This window comes from Pseudophryne corroboree, chromosome 1, assembly GCF_028390025.1.
Source record: "Pseudophryne corroboree isolate aPseCor3 chromosome 1, aPseCor3.hap2, whole genome shotgun sequence".
NCBI lineage: Eukaryota > Metazoa > Chordata > Amphibia > Anura > Myobatrachidae > Pseudophryne > Pseudophryne corroboree.
Window position 1 is genome coordinate 203,901,400 of NC_086444.1, and position 23,847 is coordinate 203,925,246.

Sequence of the window (23,847 nt, forward strand, 5' to 3'; positions counted from 1 at the left end):
GGCGGTTGGATGTGCAGAACCTCCTTCAAGAACGTCTGAACCTCAGGGAGGGAAGCCAATTGTTTCTGGAAGAAAATGGATAAGGCCGAAATCCGGATCTTCAAGGAGCCCAAACGTAGGCCCACATCCACACCCGACTGTAGAAAAAAGGAGAAAACGTCCCAGCTGAAATTCCACTGCAGGAAATTTCCTGTTTTCACACCATGAGACGTATTTTTTACAAATACGGTGGTAATGTTTAGACATTACCCCTTTCCTGGCTTGGATCAGGGTTGGAATAACCTTGTTCGGAATGCCTTTCCGTGCTAAAATTTGATGCTCAACTTCCATGCCGTCAAACGTAGCCATGGTAAGTCTTGATAAACGAACGGCCCCTGCTGCAGAAGATCCTCTCGAAGAGGTAGAGGCCACGGGTCCTCTAGGAGCATCTCCAGTAGATCCGCGTACCAGGCACTTCTTGGCCAATCTGGAGCAATGAGAATTTCTTGAACCTTTTCCCTTTTTATTCTTTTGAGAATTCCTGGGATCAGTGGATGAGGTGGAAACACGTAAACCATCTGATAGACCCATGGAGTCACAAGAGCGTCCACCATCACTGCTTGCGGGTCCCTCAACCTGGAACAATATCGCTTTAGTTTCTTGTTGAGACGAGAGGCCATCGTGACTATTTGTGGAATTCCCCACCGACGTGTTAAGGACTCAAACACCGGCGGGTGAAGGCCCCACTCTCCCGGGTGGAGGTCGTGTCTGCTGAGGAAGTCCGCTTCCCAGTTGTCTATTCCTGGAATGAAGATTGCCGACAGCGCCACTGTGTGTCTTTCTGCCCAGATGAGAATTCTTGTTACCTCTGACATTGCTGCTCTGCTCTTCGTTCCTCCCTGTTGGTTTATGTATTTTACTGCCGTCACATTGTCCGACTGAACCTGAATGGCTTCATCTTGAAGAAGATGCGATGCCTGTAGAAGAGCGTTGTTTATGGCCCTTAGTTCCAGAATGTTGATTGGAATAATGGCTTCCTGACTTGACCATTTTCCTTGGAACTGTTCCCCCTGGGTGACCGCTCCCCAACCTCTGAGGATTGCATCTGTAGTTAGCAGAATCCAATTTTGAATCCCGAACCTTTGACCCTCGGTCAGGTGAGAAGTCTGAAGCCATCACAGAAGAGAAATCCTGGCTTTTGGTGACAGACGGATCCATTGGTGCATGCGATCCGGACCATTTGTCCAGCAGATCCACCTGAAAGGGCCTCGCATGAAACCTTCCATACTGCAGAGCCTCGTAAGAGGCAACCATGTTCCCCAGAAGGCGAATGCATACATGCACCGATATCTGGCTGGTTTTAGAACATCCCGCACCATCGACTGGATTACCAGTGCTTTTTCCAACTGAAGGAATACCTTCTGTTCCTCCGTATCCAATATCATCCCCAGGAATGGAAGCCTCTGTGTTGGTTATAGGTGGGATTTTGGTCGGTTCAGAATCCATCCGTGATCTTGAAGTACTCGGGTTGAGAGGGCAATGCTGTCCAACAACCTCTCTCTGGTAGGCGCTTTTATCAGCAGGTCATCCAGGTACGGTTTTATGTCATTACCTTGGTGAATACCCTTGGTGCCATGGAGAGGCCAAATGGCAGGGCCTAAAACTGGTAGTGACGGTCCTGTAGTGCAAACTGTAGATAAGCCTGATGAGGAGGCCAAATTGGAATATGAAGGTATGCATCCTTGATGTCCAGAGACACCAGAAATCCCCCTCCACCAGACCTGAGATCACCGCTCTCAGAGACTCCATCTTGAACATACGGGCTCAGTGATTTGAGGTTTAAAATGGGTCTTACTGAACCGACCGGTTTCGGTATCACAAACAGGTTGGAGTAATATCCCTTGTTGTGCAGCTGAATTGGAACTGGGACAATGACCTGAGTCTGCACCAGTTTTTGAATTGCTGCCTGTAAAGTTGTACTTACTTCCGGAGAAGCTGGTAAACCTGATTTGAAGAATCTGTGAGGTGGGAGTTGCTGAAACTCCAGTCTGTATCCCTGGGTGATAAGGTCTGTGACCCAGGGATCCTGTCAAGATGTTGCCCAAACGTGACTGAAATAACGTATCTGAGCTCCCACCTGCCTGTCTTCCAGGCAGTGCGGACCACCGTCATGCTGAAGGCTTTGAGGAAGCAGACCCAGAGGTCTGTTCCTGAGAAGCTGCTGGTTTGTTGGGTTTACCTTTATTACCTTTGAAGGCTGTAGAAGAAACTTTGGATTTGCCTTTGAATTTTGCTGTCCGAAAAGACTGCAGAGTTGGAGCAGAGTAGGTTTTCCTAGCTGGGGGGTGCTGTGGAAGGAAGGTACGTAGACTTACCCACCGTAGCCTTGGATATCCACTTATCCAGTTCATCTCCAAAAAGGGCCTCACCTGTGAATGGTAGGTTTTCCACGCCTTTCCTGGAATCTGCATCCGCAGTCCACTGGCGTAGCCACGGGCCCCTGTGTGCTGACACTGCCATGGCAGTGGTGCGTGTGATGAGCAAACCAATTTCCTTTATGGCCTCCACCATAAAGTTAGCAGAGTCTTGAAAATGCTGCAGGAGTAAAACTAGCTCCCCTCTGGGTAAGGTATCTAATCCGTCAATTAGGTTACCTGACCACATTGCAATAGCTTTAGTGATCCATGCATAAGCAATAGTGCGTCTCTGGGCCACCCCAGCAGCAGTGTATAATGATTTGAGAGTGTTCTCAATCTTGCGGTCAGCTGTGTCCTTTAAGAATGCTGCATCAGGAACAGATAAGACTATCGTACGTGACAACCTAGATACCGATACGTCCACAATCGGCGGGTTTTCCCATTTCTTTCTATCTTCCAGAGGAAAGGGAAAGAAAGTAAGTAATTAATCGTTTAGGGATCTGACATTTTTCGTCAGGGTTAGCCCAAGTTTCTTTAAACAGGGCATTCAATTCCTTTGATGCAGGAAAAGTAGCTGAGGATTTCTATTTTACATTAAAATAAGATTCCTCCTCTACTTCCGCCATCTTGTCAGGACATTTCTGATAGCCTCTATCAGGGCCTGTATTCGTTGTGACAGGACCGCATCCCCCCCACTCGCATCCACTTCACCCTCCTCTGGATCTGATGTATCGTCATCAGTATCATCCTGAATGAGCTGGGCCAGAGTACGCTTTTGTGGGCAAATGGCGGGGATTTGAGACGCTGGTATGGGAACTGAATCTTTATTCATCAGGTCATCCATAAACTGTCTTAAAATCTGCATCTCTTTCTCATTATGGGATCATTTAGTAGAAATATTAGCTATCATCTCTTTAATGGAAGCTAACCATTGGGGTTCTGCCCCACTAGCTTGAGAATGTGCACTATCCTGAGTACAGGGTAGTGAGTCTCCGGGGGAGGAAAGACATTCAGCTGTGAAGGAAACACAATCCCTGGACATGGTAATGTGAACGGACACCCACACACCCACAGACAGAAGGTGAAAACATAGTTTAACCCACACAGAGCCCTCAGGGAGACAAAGAAATTGAAGCCAGCCACACAGCGCCCTTGTAACCTAGTAAAACTTAGGTGGGTCGCCACACTAGGGGGTGGTTCTGACCCGATTGCACGCTGCAGTTTATCGCAGCGGTGCGATCAGGTCAGAACTGCGCATGCGCCGAAAGCTATCGCTGCGATAGATCGCCTCTGCCTGATTGACAGGCAGAGGCGGTCAATGGCCGGGGGGGATGAAACGGCGGCATTTGGCCGCCGTTTCGTGGGCACGGTCTGGCTAACGCAGGCGTGGCCAGAACGAGCTACTCCTAAAGTGCAAAAGCATCGCTGATGTACGATGCTTTTGCACTTCTGCGGGGGGAGGGGGGCAGCACTGACATGCGGGGCTGGATAGCCCTGTGCTGGGCGTCCCCCCGCATGTCTATGGACATGATCGTAGCCCTGCAAAATCTCATAGCCCGGGCACATTTTCTAAACTGAGTCTGGTAGGAGGGGCATAGAGGGAGGAGCCAGTGCACACTATTTATTTCTTAAAGTGCCCAAGGCTCCTAGTGGACCCATCTATGCCCCATGGTACTAATGTGGACCCCTGTATCCTCTAGGACGTAAGAGAAAGTGTTCTCAGTGTCCTAAAAATGCAGTTGTACCCACTGTCCACTTAACCACGGACATGTGGACAAGTGGAACAGGGCAGACTAAGGACTATATGACTGTGACAGCCCACTGGGTAGATGTATTGCCTCCTTCAGCAACAACAGCAGCGGCAACAGTAGCAGCATCTCGCAAACGCCAACTCGTTCCTAGGCAGGCTACGCTATGTATCACCGCTTTCCGTAAGAGGCACACAGCTGACAACCTCTTACGGAAACTGAGGGACATCATCGCACAATGGCTTACCCCAATTAGACTCTCCTGGGGATTTGTGATATTGGACAACGCCACCAATATTGTGCGTGCATTACATCAGGGCAAATTCCAGCACATCCCATGTTTTGTACATACAATTAATTTGGTGGTCCAGAATTTTTTTTAAAATGACAGGAGCGTGCAGGAGATGCTGTCGGTGGCCAGAAAAATTGCGGGCCACTTTCGACATTCAGCCACCGTGTGCCGAAGACTGGAGCACCAGCAAACACTTCTGAACCTGCTCTGCCATCACCTCTATATACTTCAGAGGATGGAGGAGCAGCAAAAGGCCATTCAAGCCTATACATCCACCTACAATATAGGCAAAGGAAGGGGAATGCACCTGACTCAAGCGCAGTGGAGAATGATTTCCCTCTTGTGCAAGGTTCTCCAACCCTTCGAATTTTCCACACGTGAAGTCAGTTCAGACTTCCAGCTTGAGTCAGGTCATTCCCCTCATCAGGCTTTTGCAGAAGCAGCTAGAGAAATTGAAGGAGGAGCTAAGATGGAGCGATTCCGCAATGTATGTGGGACTTGGGGATGAAGCCATTTATTTGCTTTGCCAGGATTCAAGGGTGGTCAATCTGTTGAAATCAGAGCACTACATTTTGGCCACCGTGCTCGATCCTAGGTTTAAAGCCTACATTGTATCTCTCTTTCTGGCAGACACAAGTCTGCAGAGGTTCAAAGACCTGCTGGTGAGAAAATCGTCAACTTAAGTGGAACGTGACCCGTCAACAGCTCCTCCTTCATTTTCTCCCACAACTGGGACTGCAAGGAAAATGATAAGATTTTCTAGCCCACCCACTGGCGGTGATGCAGGGCAGTCAGGAGCGAGTGCTGACATCTGGTCCGGACTGAAGGACCTGCCAACGATTACTGACATGTCTACTCTCACTGCATATGATTCTGTCACCATTGAAAGAATGGTGGAGGATTATATGAGTGACAGCATCCAAGAAGGCATGTCAGACATTCCGTATGTATACTGGCAGGAAAAAGAGGCAATTTGGATGCCCTTGCACAAACTGGCTTTATTTTACCTAAGTTGCCCCCCTTTAGTGTGTACCCTGAAAGAGTGTTTAGTGCAGCCAGTAACCTTGTCAGCGATCGGCGTAGGAGGTTACTTCCACAAAATGTGGAGAAGATGATGTTCATCAAAATGAATTATAAATTCCTCCGGGAAGACCTTTACCAGCAATTGCCTCCAGAAAGTACACAGGGACCTGTTATGGTGGATTCTAGTGGGGACGAATTAATACTTTGTGAGGAGGATGTACATACTGAAAGGGGTGAGGAATCGGAGGATGAGGATGAGGTCGACATCTTGCCTCTGTAGAGCCAGTTTATGCAAGGAGAGACTGATTGCTTTTTTGGTTAGGGCCCAAACAAACCAGTAATTTCAGCCACAGTCGTGTGGCAGACCCTGTCGCTGAAATGATTGGTTTGTTAAAGTGTGCATGTCCTGCTTATACAACATAAGGGTGGGTGGGAGGGCCCAAGGACAATTCCATCTTGCACCTCTTTTTCTTCTGTGCATCATGTGCTGTTTGGGGACTAGTTTTTTAAAGTGCCATCCTGTCTGACACTGCCGTACAACTGGAGGGGTACTGCTGTATAAGTCCAGGGGTACTGCCAAATAAGTCCAGTCCAGTGGTGCTGTCTTGTGCTGCATCAGCCAAGTGGGGGTGTCTTGTGTTGCCATAAGTCCAGTGGTGGTGTCCTGTGCTGTATATTATTTACTCCAAATAAAAGGTTTATATACATTACTTATATTATTATCCAAATAATTTTTACAGGGTTTGCCTTGTGTGGTGTAGGGGTACGCTCGCCTGTGCTGCATATTATTATAATAGCGCCAAATAAAAGGGTTATTATTATCCAAATTAATTTTACAGGCTTTGCCATGTGTGTGTGTGTGTGTGTGTGTGTGTGTGTGTGTGTGTGTGTGTGTGTGTGGTTTTAGGGGTACACTCTCCTGTGCCACCAATATTGGGGGTAATTCCAAGTTGATCGCAGCAGGAATTTTTTTAGCAGTTGGGCAAACCATGTGCACTGCAGGGGAGGCAGATATAACATGTGCAGAGAGAGTTAGATTTTGGTGGGTTACCGGTATTTTGTTTCTGTGCAGAGTAAATACTGGCTGCTTTATTTTTACTCTGCAATTTAGTTTGCAGATTGAACACACCACACCCAAATCTAACTCTCTCTGCACATGTTATATCTGCCTCCCATGCAGTGCACATGGTTTTGCCCAACTGCTAAAAAAATGTCCTGCTGCGATCAACTTGGAATTACCCCCATTATGCGTGTATCATATCTGGGCAAATTCCAGCACATCCCATGTTGTTTGTTCCGCACACTTGTGTCGCTTAACTTAGTCATACAGCTACCTCATTGCACCTCTTTGTCTTCTTTGCATGATGTGCTGTTTGGGGCCTAGTTTTTTTTAAGTGCCATCCTGTCTACAACTGCAGTGCCACTCTCAGATAGGCCAGGTGTTTGTGCCGAACAATTGTATCACTTAGCTTAGTCATACAGCTACCTCATTGCACCTCTTTTTCTTCTTTGCATCATGTGCTGTTTGGAGCCTAGTTTTTTTAAATGCCATCCTGTCTGACACTGCAGTGCCAGTCCTAGATGGGCCAGGTGTTTGTGTTGTCCACTTGTGTCGCTTAGCTTAGTCATCCAGCCACCTCGGTGCAACCTTTTGGCCTAAAAACAATATTGTGAGGTGTGAGGTGTTCAGAATAGACTGGAAATGAGTGGAAATGAATGTTATTGAGGTTAATAATAACGTAGGATCAAAATTACCCCCAAATTATGTGGTTTTAGCTGTTTTTATATATTTTTTCAAAAATCATTCAGATCCAAAACCAAAACCAAAACACGAAAGGGTGGTTTTGGCAAAACCAATCCAGATCCAAAACACGAGCATGGAACCAGAATCAAAACCAAAACACAAAAAGTGCTCGCCGCACATCTCTAGTTTTAGCCCAGTTTACGACAATAAGAATACAAACGAATAAACAGAAAAAGACACCTGTCCTTATCTGTTATTCTTCCGGCGCTGATAGCAATTAGTAATTAATTACATAAAGTGCATCAATAGCAGCTGAGTAAGACAACTAGCTAGGTTGCCAATTAATTGGAGAACAAGAAAAAAAATATATAGTATACTCTGCGCTATATAACCACTGTATCAGATTGAACTATAGTGTGCAGTCTGTCATATAGAATAATTGACTCAGTAGAACTGTGAAAGTATAACAAAAATTTTTTTTATCTAATATTAAAAAGCGGTATACATTTCATACAGAATAAGCAGCATGTATTAGGCAACAATTAATTTATAATCACAATTAGTATAGCATATAATGGGATAAGATATCTTTGTTATATTACTAAAAAATGAATGAAAGTACACTGGCGTCCCAGTGATTAATAAATGTCTCGTAAAAATAATCACGGCTTTATTTAGTAATGAACTTTTGTATATATTGAGGTATAATTACCCGTGTGCAGATTTCTGTGAGTATGGATAAGCAGGATCCGTTAATATATGTGCACATAGATGGATATGCAGTTAATTGAACTGATTGAAGCTGGTTTGGAAAAAGCCGTATATTTTTCACGGCTGAATTCCGGATAAAAATGGTTCTTATTGACCTGTGTGAAGATCTCCAAAGAACCCTCCTCCTCAAACCGGGTGTTAGACCTCACTGCGGAGGCCAGTAGCAGTCACTCGGTACAGGTGAGCGGAAAAATGGACGTCTGTGATAATGGTAATCTCCTCAAGCCGGGTGTTAGACCTCACTGCAGCGGCCAATATCACTCACTCGGTACGGGTAGACAGAGAACCTGACGTCTGCAGCACAGCACCTGGACGGATGTCAGCGCCCTCGCCGAGAGCCGCTGGCCGGAGCGCCCGGCGTGTAACCAAGCCGTGATGGGATATAGCTGTGAAGATCGTTGGCTGTAAGACCGTTTGGCAAGATAGGTCAGCAGGTAGTGCCGAACAGCTGAACTTCGGAAAGTGGGCGTCAACGCGTTTCGTCTCCTTGGCAACCGGAGACTTCCTCAGGACGAATAAGAACCATTTTTATCCGGAATTCAGCCGTGAAAAATATACGGCTTTTTCCAAACCAGCTTCAATCAGTTCAATTAACTGCATATCCATCTATGTGCACATATATTAACGGATCCTGCTTATCCATACTCACAGAAATCTGCACACGGGTAATTATACCTCAATATATACAAAAGTTCATTACTAAATAAAGCCGTGATTATTTTTACGAGACATTTATTAATCACTGGGACGCCAGTGTACTTTCATTCATTTTTTAGTAATATAACAAAGATATCTTATCCCATTATATGCTATACTAATTGTGATTATAAATTAATTGTTGCCTAATACATGCTGCTTATTCTGTATGAAATGTATACCGCTTTTTAATATTAGATAAAAAAAAATGTTGTTATACTTTCACAGTTCTACTGAGTCAATTATTCTATATGACAGACTGCACACTATAGTTCAATCTGTACAGTGGTTATATAGCGCAGAGTATACTATATATATTTTTTCCAGTTTACGACAATGTCAATCCGACTTTAAAAAAAAGTCGGATTGACACTGTTGGGAACGGGCCAAACCTCTCGGGTTTGGCCCAGCATTGAATAGAGAGCTGCCAGGTCCTTTTAACCGGAGAGGACCCGACAGCAATTGAATATTCCCCTATGTGAGCATTGGCTTATGCGCAGATTGCGCGCTGCTCTGGATCAGGCTCTGAGTACCATAAAATACTGGAGGTGGCAGTGTTACAATGGACACATTTTGCACCACATATACAGGTCTAAAATGTTCTAGATGATAATATGTATTTAGTTGCAGCTTCCAGAGCTGGGCGTATGTCGCACTGCGTCCATCCCTGTAACAGTATATGCGCCAGTTGTATGGATAGAGAAAAGTAGTATACAGTATGTGCCAAAGTGGAGCCAGGAGAAAACTTTAGTGCATTATACAGTATTTGCCTGGGTTACTGCAGGACCATCCACTAGGACAGTGATAGCCAACCTGATACACTTTGGGGGGCACACTGGGTGGCCCCCTAACCTTTATAAGTGCCGAACATGGGGTACTGTGATACAGAAGATGATATCAATGGGCATCAATGATAAAAGTGAATCTGGCTTTATTTGAAAGGTACTTAATTTAATTTGTATACTATACTATGGTGCTCTTATCATGGCTTGCCACACCCCTTCCAGAAACTGACCACACCCCTTAGTGGGCCTCTGTGTTTGCACTTCCCTTGCAGGCCCTTTATGCTCCAGTCCGACTTCGACACTGGTGGAGCTGGAGCTTCACTAAAACATGTCCTGCTAAGGTGGCTATCAGGCCACACCCCCTACTTTTTTATTATTGACTGATATTGCTGCTCCCTTACAATATCCACATACAGGTTCCCCACTAACTACAATTGGTATTCTACCTTATGCATATGTTGTCCCCTATAACAGCATGATTGTAAGCAAGGGTGTAGGTCCGGTAGCTCCGGTGGAGCACGATCTACGGCCACCGAACAAGTTAGAGGGTGCTTTGCTGCCCGCCACCCCACCCTCCCGAGGGCCACTAGGTACTGGCAGCCGCAGAGCAGGAAGAGGAGGAACAGAGCGGGTGCACACTGACTCGGGACTAGGTAGGGAACAGGGCATGCCAGAGGCGACAGCAGGAGAAACTGACAGCCGGCACATGCCGGAGTTCTGCCCGTCATCTTTATATGTCTCACTGTCTGCTTGTAGCTGTGCAGCAGGGTTACTTCTGTCTTGCAGCACCACTCTCTGCCCCCACTGCTGCAGCACCTCTCTCATTCCTGGAAGCTGCAGCACATGTCTCTACTTCAGATGCTGCAACAGCCTTTATCTGCCCTAGCTGCTGCAGCACCTCTCTCTGCCCCAGCTGCTGTAGCACCTCCCTCTGTCCTAGCTGCTGCAGCATCTCTTTCTGTCCCAGCTTCTGCAGAACCTCTTTCTGCTGTGGATGCTGTAGCACTTCTCTCTGCTCTGGCTGCTGCAGCACTTCATTCTACATCGATACTGCAGCACCTCTCCCTGCCCAACCACCTCTCTCTGCGTTAGAAGCTGCAGCTCCTCACTGTGTCAGGCTGCTGCTGCTGCAGCACCTCTCTCTGCCACTCAGGCTGCTGCGGCACATCTCTCTCTGCCCCTCAGGCTGCTGCGGCACATCTCTCTCTGCCCCTCAGGCTGCTGTGCACTGGCGTGCGCAGCACATTTTATTAGGGGGTGCACCATCAGAGGGGTGTGTCTAGCACCGCCTTTTGGGCGTGTCTAGCACCATCTTTTGATGGTCAACGCAATATATAATATCCACCCTTGTACCAATCCTAATAATGCAGATGCATTGTAGATGTTGTGGTGTGCACCAAACAAACACCCCAGATGGCACTCACTGCAATTACAGTGCTCCTCCTCAGCCTGGTCTGGCTCCTCCACACTTTCCCCTGCAAGCTGCAGCAGCTTACTTACAAGTCAAAAACTCACTGACACTGACAGTCGCAGACTAGTACTGCCGCTGCTGGAAAAACGAGTGACGCGTCAATACTGCTGCCCACCGCCTGCCAGTATTGAATTTGTCTTCCTAAGAGAAACGCTGGCTACATGCTGCTCCTCATCAGTGGCTGGCGTTGGCATAGCATAGAAGGAAAGTGGTGGGCATGCGAGCAGCATGACGTAATCACGTCACATCGCGCTGTTTTTGTACATGGAAGTGGAGCCGGGAGTTTGAAAGCCGGTGGCAGTGGCACCCTTGATTAACCCAGGCGTCCAGTCAGTAAGGCAGTCCTGACAGGGTGCAGCACAGAGGGGACAGTAATCAGCCTGTTCGGCGATCGCTGCATCAGGCATGTGATATCGGGTGCCAGACAATAGGGGGTGCCTGTGCGCACAAGGCAACCCCCCCTGCGCACGCCTATGCTGCTGTGGGACAGCTCTCTCTGCCCCCCAGGCAATTGTGGGACATTATTTTCATTGAACGTAGTGGGATTATCAGGTCTGGGCTGGCAGTTTTAGGGCATTATTTTCATTGAGGCATTGGGAGATTATCAGATCTGGGAGTGCAGTTTTGGGGCATTATTTTCATTCAGAGATTGTGGGTGTTATCAGGTCTGTGGGGGGGGGGTCACATTTGGGGCTTTATTTTTCATTAAGGAATTGGGAGTTGTGAGGTCAGATCAGTTGGGGCATATGTTTTACATTTTTTGAATTAAACAAGTAAATAGTTAAATACAGCTACTTCCATAACGGCTCTACCATGATGTAATGTGTATAAGCAGTGGTGCCGAGAGAGGGGGGGAGAGGGTACAAATTACCGGGGGCCCAGGTCTGATGGAGGGGCCCAGTAAGGGTCCAGTAGGGGCCCAGGTCACCTCCACCTTACCTAGCAGCAGCAGGTACAGCTCTTTTCCTCAGCCCAGCACACGCTGCTGTGTACTGGTGGCAGTGTGGCCATGGAGGTGCTTAAAATACAATTTTTTCAGTATTATTTTCATGGGTACATGACCACACCTCCTGTGAATAGGCCACACCTCTTGAAAAGTGCCTGGGCCCAGCCCGGCTCTCGACTGCCCTGTGTATAAGGGGCTCAATCATAGTGTTACGTGTATAAGGGGTTATACTGTGTGGCGTAACATGTGTAAGGGGCTCTACTGTGCAGCATAACATGTATAAGGGGCTCTATTGTGCGGTACAATGTAAATTGGTACTGTTCTGGGGCCAGGCATCTTCCCAATTAAGTCATTGTTTATTTATTATTACCAGTTATTTATATAGTGCAAACATATGCATGGGGAGAATATACAAACTCCACCTAGTTAGGCCACGGTGGAAATCAAACCTATGACCTCAGTGCTGTGAGGCAGTAATGCACGCACTGACCTTATTTTAAATATGGGAGGCACCCGAAGGAAACTTTCACTTTAAGCTCCACGAGGTTTAGAAACGGCCCTGTCACCAATGTGGGATTTTTAAATATTTTTTCTTTTCAAATATAATATGTCACCACATCAGGGGTTAAAGTGGGGGGAAACGAGGTGGAAGTGAGTTCCACCACCTGTAATGGTAGGGGGAACTAGTTCCACCACCTCTATTGCCCTGCACAGTAATTCCAACAGAAAAACCTGCCTCATCACCTACATCAATAGATGATGCAGGCGGCGCTAGTGTTACTGATGAGCTGCAACCACCTGCCCTTCCTCATGTCTTGGTGGCTCCATGATCCTCCTCCATTTACAGCCCACTCCTCCTGGTACTCACATATGCTGTGTCTGTTGGACAGCATTCATCCCCTCCTCAGGTCCCAGTGGTTTCCTTTTCCGGAACGGTGTATGAGATGTCATGCTGTCACCGCTGTTGAAGTGAAGAGGAGCCATGAAGAGGAGCAGGCTCTATGCACCTTGAAGACAAGATGAGAGGTAGCTGGGAAGACAAGAGAGGTGGGGAAGCTGCTGAACGGACACAGAACATGGAGCTGCTGGAGGGACACAGGCGTTGAGCTGCTGGAGTGACAGAGGCAGAGATATGTATAAGGGGCACTACTGTGGACATTATGTGTATAAGTGGCACTATGTGGTCATTATGTGTAAGGGGCACTACTATTGTGGGCATTATGTGGAGGGGCACTACTACTGTATATAATATATATTGTATATAAAGGGCACTACTGTGTGGCATAACATGCATAAAGGGTACAATTGTGTAGTGCAATGTGAATAAAGGGCACTACTGAGTGATGTAACCTGAATAAGGGACATTACTATGTGATGTAATATAAACCAGGGGCACTACATGCAGTGTAATGTGAATAAGATTGTACTACTAATTTTAGCTGGGGGTACTATTATGTGATCACGCTGCTTCTTATTGAAATCAATGTCCCTTTATAAAGTATGGGAATCAGGGCACTAATTTATAGTTTGCGGGGAGGTGCCGAAAACACTAACACTGGCAATGGCTCCACTTAATGAAAGGGGGTAGGGGGGAGATAGCAGGGAAAATTAGTTCCACCACCTCCCCAGGACCACTTTAAGCCCTGCACCACTTGTTAGCTAGGCCCCCAATACAGTGCAGGGCAGGGGGGTGCCAAAACATACCCTTGCTCTAGGCACCATGGCACCTTGCTACACTTCTGATTGTAAGCACATTTGGGCATGGTCATCTTTACCTTCTGTGTCATGTAGTGTTATTTGTTTACAGAGCTATGTAATAAGTTAACTGATTCTGAGTCAGATGCAGATGGGTTTATGCATCTCATGCACTTCAACATAGTTGGCATGCTTTGTGCTGTACCAGGCAAATACACAGGGGTACAGATCACAAGTGCAGCAAGATTGACTGGACCTCCCTTTCTCTGAAGCCGGCATGTCTGGGGAGTGTCATGGGAGCGTCGGGGGCATGTAAGCCAACTTCAGCAGTGTGGGACACCTGTTTTAGAAGGCACATATGCACTTAGCAGGGAGTGGGTGCATGACCAGATACTAATGATGACCGGTTCTGCTGCAAATAGGAAAACGGCAGCCCACCTGCAGACGCATTAACGTAAGCTATGAAATCCATTCAACTCAGCCCCAATATATTTATTAGCTTCTAGTTCTAGGGAGTGTAATACAACTGAAAGTACGGTAGTGCATGCATGCATGGCTACTTTTGTCAGAACTCCCCTCCCCCAATGCAATGTACAAAATAACGCATATGAAATTTTTACATAGTCAAAAAGTTTGAAAAAACGTTTTTTTTTTGGAATAAAATATTATAATTTTTTTCTCAGGATTATTGGTATTTTTTACATTTATGAATGGACATACAGGGCGGAAGTCAATTCTTACCAACCGGTCGTTGCGCGTCAGCAACTATTTAAATGTTTCTGCTGACGGGTGCTAGAACTTCATTTCAGATTGCTACCCCCAGGGGTGGCAAGCTGTACTGCGCAAAAAATGACCCGTTTGGGCGCCCAAACGGGACTTTTCGTATCGTGCCCATTCGTTTAGGAGAGTTTTGCCACTTTACGCGGGTAAACCCGACTGATATGCAATCAGCGCAGTAAGGGGGATCAATTGAATATTGCCCTGCAATCTCCAGTCACTTTAGACAGGAGATCGGGCAAGAGGAAACAATTGAATTCCCACCAGTACCTGTATGTCATTTATTTTTTTATGCCAATATTCATAAGGGGCAGCAGGGAGTTTTATTTAAGTGTTAAAGCTGATGTTTGAGAATTAGTCTGTTCAGTTTCATGTAAAGTCAGCTTAGTCTCTAGAAGCTTCTTGCGCCTAAATCACAAGATGTTTGTTCTGCCCAAAGGAGATTGTCTGCACAGAAAACAGTGACAGCCTGTAATCTACTGCATCAGCCTCTGATTAAATCTTTAATTTTCCCTTCTGCAGACCACAAGAGCCACCAAGATTTACTACTACAAGGAAATAGCTATGTGAATAGCAGGACAGATGTGAGTAGGTTACATTGTAATATGTATAAATCATTAGTGGCCTTCCCTGAGTTGTCAGATTATAATCTTTCCTCTTTTTCAACAGTCGCAATTGTACACTCAGGAAAGCCATAGGGTTATTGCTATATATAAGCGGCCCAGAGTTATATTGCACAGCTTCATGCGTGATTAGTTTTCGAGGTCAATAGAGGGCATGATTCAGGGGTGGCCCAGTGCCGATAAGTGCGCAGTTGTACTGCCATGAGCCACAGTCGTACTGCACACATGCAGTGATCATTTAGCGTTGTGGAACCAGTGAGGATTTATTTGCAAAGTGAATGACAGGCAGCGAGCATTAGGGGGAGGTAACGGGGGTGGCTACAAAAATGCAATCACGTTGTATGTGTGTCTAAGCCTGGGACTGCATATTCTTATGCAGCGGCTTACTTGCAATAGATATTATGCACCGATGGTGCATCTTTGTAAGCAAGCGGCAGTGTCATTAACATATTTTCGCAGATCAGCTGCATGTGCGATTGCAGTAGAGACCCCATTTGCTTCCACCTCTGTGAGTGGGATGCATCCCGCAATGATCGCATACATATCAGTGTTAATATTATGCATGAAGATTTAAGCAGCGCACCGCTCTCCCCATAAGAGCTGTCTGTTGTGTTGTGGGGACTTCTAGGTTTGTGACCCAGGAGACCTTCTGCACATGCGTCGTATGGGGACGCTGGGTGGGATCCGATCGCATCACTATTAATGAAAAACGAGAAAGAAGCCCATGGGCTTTTATTGGGTAATGCCATTTAAAGATAGCGCTTACCCACTGTGTCCAAGCTCCAGAATGTACCACATTCAGGAGCTTGGTGCATATGCAAAATGCAGCCAAACCTCTGAAAACTGCATTTTCAGAAGGTTTGCCACAAAAAAGAGCTTTGATGCATCCTGCATCAGTGCTCGACACGCTGCACTTGCCACAGGTTCTATTCCCACTCTATGGGTGTCGTGGACACCTGAGCCCCCTGCCGGCATCCTGGATGCTGGGATTCCGGCGTCGGTATGCTGACTGTCGGGATCCCGACCGCCGGTCACCTAACTACATCCCATTTATAGTACATGACTAGCCCTGTGTATACATTTAAGTATGTCTGTATATTTATATAGTTGTGACAGGTAAGTATCGGTGGAAATGTCTGTGCAGGTGTAGATGTCGGCAGACGTACCTGGATTCTTCACACAGAATAACTTCTCTGGGCTGGGCTCACTTCTGGAATGGGTGGTCTTCAAGTTGCCGGCGGCTGGGTTCCCGGCGACCACCATACCGGCGCCGGAATCCCAACTGCCGGCATACAGACATCTTTTCTCCCTCTTGGGGTTCCACGACCCCCCTGGAGGGAGAATAGATAGCGTGGCCCACCGTGCCCGCAAAGGACTCATTTGCACTCGCCCAGCTGTTGGTATGACGGCGGTCGGGATTCCGGTGCCGGTATGCTGGTCGCCGGGACCCCGACCACCGGCAAACCATACTACACCCTTCTGGAACCCTAGGCAGATGGACGAGGAACCATAACCCCAGAGGACCCAACTCAATAGTCACCACGTGTTAGGATGGTGACAGAAAGTTTTATTATTCGGGAACAACGGGTCACTGCTGGAGGATTAATTTATATAAAGGGCAAATAACATTTCACATGTAAAGAAAACAATGCACATAAAGAGATATGGTAGCAAACAGTAAGATGATGTCAGTGTACCATTAAAGAAATCAGTATGCCATAGTTATAAGTAGTACTATACTGGTTTCATGTAATGTCATAATAGGATCACACGGTGACAATATAACCCTAGTTGTTACTATAATCTGCTTTACATCAACCTACACTCAGTTATCACAAACCTTAAATAGAGAATGAGTCCCTTAAAGTCTCTTCAAAGTGAGAACACCCTACCAAGTGAAGTCTCTACGGTAAGATGGGAGCCAATACAGCACAGTCAATAGCAGGATTTAACACAGGTACGGCATCTGAGGTCTGTTAGCCCCTCACCTTTTAGATTGTAAGCTCGCAAGAACAGGGACTTCTTTCCTCATGTGCCTTTCCTTTTCTTACTTACACTATCTTATACTCCTTACTCCCTTTGATGGCACCTAACCCTGGGTTTTCTTTACCTGTCCTATATTGTCTTGAACTGTAAGTGCTGTTTTCTTGTTTGCTTATTTGATTATGTACTGTGTAATGGGTGCTGCGGATCCCTTGTGGCGCCATATAAATAAAGGATAATAATAATAACTGAGGCAAGTCTGTGGAGAAAGAGAGGTGAAGGAATGGGGTACCTGTAGACCGTAAAATCTCCGGCCGCAGCACCTATTTCCTAACTGTGGAGCAGCGCAGCGTGGTCCTGTCATCCGTGGCTCCTGCTGCTTTCCTGACACACTGCGCACCACTGTTCTGTCCTGCACCCGATCTCACTGTCAGCAGCGATCTCCTTCCAGTTCCCCAGTATCACGGCTCTCTCTTGTCCTCACACCCTCTCGGTCCAGCGTGAGGCGGCAGGTGGCAGTGCGGTAGATCTGGCTTCTGTCACTACGCGGTGCGTCTCCTCCCAGCCGTCTCTCCTCAGCACACTGAGTGATAACTCCGCCCCCTCATTCTCCCGCCTCACTTCATCCAATCCTCTCCGTCCCAGCTTTCCGCTCTCCTCTCAGATAACAGGACGGCCCCAGGGTCTCAGTATTGTCCGCTCACTGTTCCTGCTGACGTCTCCCAGTCAACTGCAGAAGGGAGTGTAAACCCCTTCAGCATTAACAGGACGGGTAGAAATTGAAGCTCAGCAAGGAGAAAATTAGTGAACCTTACTCATGTCTTATCCAGTCCGACAGTTGCCAGCAATGTACACCCTTTGCAGGGGCGTCAGAACATTTTTTGGTTGGGGGGGGGGGGGGGCAAGATAAAATCTCCATTTGGCGCCCCTAGCTTCTGGCCACCATAGATTGGTCACTTGCACCTGTACAGAACTCTATGGAGCAGCTGTGAGTGAGTGGCCCCTTGCCCCCAGCAGTGCCAGATACACATGATTTCTCCCCCCCCCCCCAGCAGTGCCAGATACACATGATATGCCCCCCAGCAGTGCCAGATACAGATATGCCCCACAGTGCCAGATACAGATATGCCCCACAGTGGCAGATAAATATATATCCTCAGTGCCAGATACATACTCTATATGCCCCCAGAGCCAGATAAATATATATCCCCAGTGTCAGATCCCGATATGCCCCACAGTGCCAGATCCCGATATGCCCCACAGTGCCAGATCCCGATATGCCCCACAGTGCCAGATCCCAATATGCCCCACAGTGCCAGATCCCGATATACCCCACAGTGCCAGTGCCAGATCCCGATATGCCCCACAGTGCCAGATCTCGATATGCCCCACAGTGCCAGATCCCGAAATGCCCCACAGTGCCAGATCCCGATATGCCCCACAGTGCCAGATCCAGATATGCCCCACAGTGCCAGATCTCGATATGCCCCACAGTGCCAGATCTCGATATGCCCCACAGTGCCAGATCCCGATATGCCCCACAGTGCCAGATACATATATGCCCACAGTATTGCTGCTCACCGCTGCCGGCTCCTCCGCTGCTGGACTCCCCTTCTTCTAGCACCGCCACTGGGCTCCACGAACAGGGCATGCTGCTGGTGTCCGTGGGGAGGGGAGGAGAGCGCAGCGCATGCCTCTCCTTCCCCTCAGTAAATACGATCTCCCCATCTCCTGTGGCAGTTCCACCTGTCAGGAGCCAGCGGGCGGGAGGAGAGGGCCGGATAGAGGAGGACTGTGGAGCCGCTGGGATCTGGCGGGCGGGCGGCCGCAGTGAGTGAAGGTGACTCACCCACTGTCAGCAGGGGTGCCCTCCACTGACCAGCGCTCTACGCGGCTGTGTAGCTCGCGTATGCGTCGGGCCAGTGCTGGGCGGATCACATGGGAAAGGCAGCTTTAGCGCTGCCCGCTCTGTAAAGTAATATAGTAGCAGTGCCGGACGCACTGCTGCTAATACAGCGCAGGCAGCGCTGAAGCTGCTGGTGGTGGCTACACTGGCGTGCGGGTCCGGCTGGATGGCGCCTCTCTCCTGTTTTGGGGGGAGCCAGCTGCCCCCTTGCCCCCCCCCCCCCATTCCGACGCCCCTGACCATTTGTATTGCAAATTAAGGGGGTCCAGTTCAGAGTGTCACATATTTAGACTCATAATACAAATACATGTACATTATTAGAGATTTGGGCCTGATTCAGAGTAGGAATGCATTTCAGCTGCATCTGCGGCCCCATTGGATGTTGGGAATAAATATGAATATCCACCTGGCTGCAACTATGCGCACTCATCCACCCTTGTCCATTCACTTGACAGCTGTCATCACTATCAGTAAGGACTTGCACCTGTCTAATACAGGGGCAGATATATTCAGCCTGGAGACAGCATAAGGAAGTGATAAACCAGTGATAAGTGCAAGGCGATAAACGCACCAGCCAATCAGCTCCTAACTGTTAATTTACATATTGCAGCTGATTGACTGGTGCGTTTATCACCGTGCACTTATCATTGGTTTATCACTTCCTTATGCCTTCTCCAGGTTAATTCATCTTCCCCTACAGTACCTTGTGCAAGGGAACCTTCTGAAATCAGACTAACAACTCTGAATACAGCACCATCTACACGCCCCCATGGGCGGCACACTTATGCTACTTGCGAACACCCACTTGTCACCTAGTTGCTCCCACTAAGTGGAAATACGGCCGAGCTTCATACAACTCCGAATAGTTGCTCAAATCTGTGTATGTTGGGTCTGACTCATGAGCAGTTGCTAAACTTCCCATGATCCGGCCACAGAGCCTAAGTAAAGCAATCATGTCACCAGGGTTTATATGAATCATGGCACCCATTGCTAGTAATATTAGTTACCAGAATGACGTGACAACATAACAGTAATATCAGTGCTAGCGGCTGTGCACTCGTACTGAGCAACACTCACAACACTTGATCTCCCCGCATAGAGGTGAGGAGCAGCGTAAACCTTTTATTATATAGGATTAGTGTTTAAAATTGATTTTATTACAAAACTGAAACCAGCTCTCTTGGAGAGGCAGAAAAAATACTGATATATATTGTAATTAGAACTAAAAAATGTGTACAGTGCAGTCTATAATATGTGAGTGACAATATCAGTATATGGGGAGGGGCTGTCCTTCCCACCTGTTATTAACAGAACAATGGTGTTCATTCCAAGTTGTTCGCTCGTTGCCGTTTTTCGCAACGCAGCGATTAGGTGCGCATGCGCTAAGTAATTTAACACAAAACTTGGTAGATTTACACAAGCTCGAGCAACGTTTTTTCATCACTCGAGTGATCGTAGTGTGATTGACAGGAAGTGGGTGTTTCTGGGTGGAAACTGGCGGTTTTCAGGGAGTGTTCTAAAAAACGCAGGCGTGGCTGGAGAAACGGGGAGTGGCTGGCCGAATGCAGGGCGTGTTTGTGACGTCAAACCAGGAACTAAACGGACTAAGGTGATCGCAGTCTAGGAGTAGGTCTGGAGCTACTCAGAAACTGCAAGGAATTATTTAGTAGCAATTCTGCTAACCTTTCGTTCGCAATTCTGCTAAGCTAAGATACACTCCCAGAGGGCGGCGGCCTAGCATGTGCAATGCTGCTAAAAGCAGCTAGTGAGCGAACAACTCGGAATGAGGGCCAATATCAAGGATTGTTCTTGTTCTTCATATAATAGCCTCTTGTCATGATTGTGACATTTCAGTATCCACCACTTCCTGGGAACTATCATCACAACACACCAAGGGCTGCAAGAAATATACTACGACAAACAAAGACTGTGAGAGTTGGGTGAGGACTTTTTTTCAGCCACTTCACATAGACTGACATTATCACACACATTATAGCTAGCACTGTACATTTTTGTTCGGTTTTACAATTACCGACACCCATCCATATAAGATCAGTGCTTGGATCCGCTCACCCATCCATATAAGAGCAGTACTTGGATCCAGGAGCGGTTCTAGGCGCGGGCAAGCCGGGCGCGAGTGGTGCTGCGGCCTGAGGGCGCAGTCGCAGTCACCGCGCAGGTGCCCGCCACTAACCCGCACCCCGGCTGCAGCAGGCACCTTCCCCTCAGTGGCAGCTAGAGGCCGGAGCTCACTCCTGAATGCGCAGCAGCATTCACCCCGCAGGCGCCCGCCGCCCACCCACACCCTGCATCCCGCACCCTAGCTGCAGCAGGCACCGTGGGCTGTGTGGGCACCCGCTGCAGCCAGGTATCTCTACTGGGGGCATCTCTACTGGGGGCATGGGAGAGACTGCATGTGATCTATGGGAGAGACGTCATGATATCTCTCCCATAGATCCGAGGAGCGGGCATTTGGCCAGACAGAGGTCAGTGGACGGAAGCAGGAGCAGGGCTGGTGAGTATTGTGGGTGGGGGTTTGTGTGTGTGTGTGTGTGTGTGTGTGTGTGTGTGTGTGTGTGTGTGTGTGTGTAAGCGGCACTACTAGGGGGCATAACTATAGGGGACATTTCTACTGGGGTATCTCTTCTGGGGGCATCTCTACCAGGGGCATAACTACTTGGGGGCATATCTACTGGGGGTATATCTACTGGGGCATATCTACTGGGGGCATATCTACTGGGGGCATTAGTACTGTGGGCATATCTACAAGGGGAATATCTACTGGGGGCATATCTCCTGGGAGCATGTCTACTGGGGGCATAACTACAGGGGGCATCTCTACTGGGGGCATAACTACTGGGGGCACAGCTACTCGGGGCATAACTACTGGGAGCATAACTACTGGGGGCATAACTAGAGGGGGCATTACAACTGGGGGCAAATCTACACAGAGGCATTACTACTGGGTGCACTTCTAATGAGGGCATTGCATAGGGGGCACTTAATAAGTGCAATGTGTATAAGGGTCTACCTGGTGCAATGTGTATAAGGGGCTACCTGGTGCAATGTGTATAAGGGTCTACTTGGTGTAATGTGTGTAAGGGGCACTAACATGGTATAAGGGGTACTACTGTGTGGTGTAATGTGACTGACGGACACTACTGTGTGGTGTAATGTGACTGACGGACACTACTGTGCGGTGTAATGTGAATTGATACTATTCTGTGGCCACACCCATTTCCTATGAAGCCACACCCCTATTTTTTATGTGTGCCTTCGGCGCACACTAACCCTGTTTTACCTGGCGGGGGGGATTTGGAGGGATGGGGGGATGGGGGGAAGGGAAAATTTCAAACTGGGCGCCACAAGGTCTAGAACCGGCCCTGCTTGGATCTAAGACAATTCTTCTATATTGAGGGAGCCATGCATAGCCCTGGTATACAGCCTGTTCCAACCCCCCACAGCAAGATGAAAATATTTGGTGTGAAGACCAGACCACACTGTATATTTATTTCTATAACTTTTTACTCTTTAAGATTTAAGGCAGCTGCACACAGAGAAACCAGATTTCATGTAACAGCAGCTCTCTGTCTTCCAGGAAATATTACACAATTTTAGAAAAGTATGTTTCTGTTGCTTGGGGAAAAAAATGGGTCTTATAATACAACAAACATTCTGTGGAGTAGTACTACAGCAGAGATTGGGAAAGTAGGGAGTACTGAGAGGACTGAGACCCCTCAACAGGTTTGGTTCAAGGGTCAACAGTAAAAAGGTCGACCTGAAATGGTTGACATGTGAAAAAGGTCGACACAATCAAAAGGTCAGTGTGGAAATGGTCGATACAAGTTTTTCATGTTTTTGGGTATCAAATTGTAGATTTCAACCTGACGACCTTTTGACCACGTCGACCATATGGTGTCGACCTTTTGACTGTTTATCTATCATCTGGATAAACACGACCTATATCCCTCTTTGTTCATCTGTAGCTTTGCAGGTTGAAGTTCAGCCAAGAGTTGTCACTGCAGCCTATATTCCCAGCTAAAATCTAAAATTTAATGGATGAGAAAGTCACATGTCAATGTGCCATCTGTATATACTGTAGCACACATCTGTATATACTGTAGCACACATCTGTATATACTGTAGCACACATCTGTATATACTGTAGCACACATCTGTTTGTTTTGTTAGGGAATAATGTGCTACTACTGTATAAGATGGATCAGTATTCAATAACACATGACCCAATCGCACACTGGGCCCGTGTATTTTTGTACTCAGCCCCATGAATAAATAAGATAAAATGTATTTCCACCATTCATGGAATGTGTTTTGTATTTACTTTTCATTTGTATTTTACTTTGGTCCGTTTGCAAAATGTTTTAACAATTATTTGTTCTTTTCTCAGCATTCCAGGCATAATAGATAGTCAATAAAATAAAAAGCTCTTTAATTAAGCCATTTTTTTTATTCCTAACCCTAATATGTCAGTTTGTCGATAAATGCTATCAATCATTTTAATTAGCTAATTGAGGCTAGGTAAAGGGGCCATCCATCAGCACTCACAATAATACCATTCACAGATACTGTGATTTTTTTCCCCCCGCCTCGATTTAAATATTCACCAATCCACCAATCTGTGCCCATTCTATACATTACAGATATTATTCAGTGATTTGCAGATCATTTTCAGCAAATACAGACCAGCGTCTCCCTGTAGCATGCCTGACAACTTTTGGGAAGAGATTATGGGTACCTTATTGTGCACCGAGGGCGCACATGTCCAAAAAGAGGATGTGGCTACATGGCAGGGGCGTAGTCTTGTGTGGAATGCCATACCCAAGAGCCATGCCCAGCATTTTCTTTCAGCTGGGGGTATGTCCAGCACTCTGCTCGGCATGTGTGCAGAACAGCGGGTGAGAGGAGGGCATCCCCCCTTACCACAGGACACTGCATCACACAGATAGAACAGAAGGACAGTGCCCGAAATG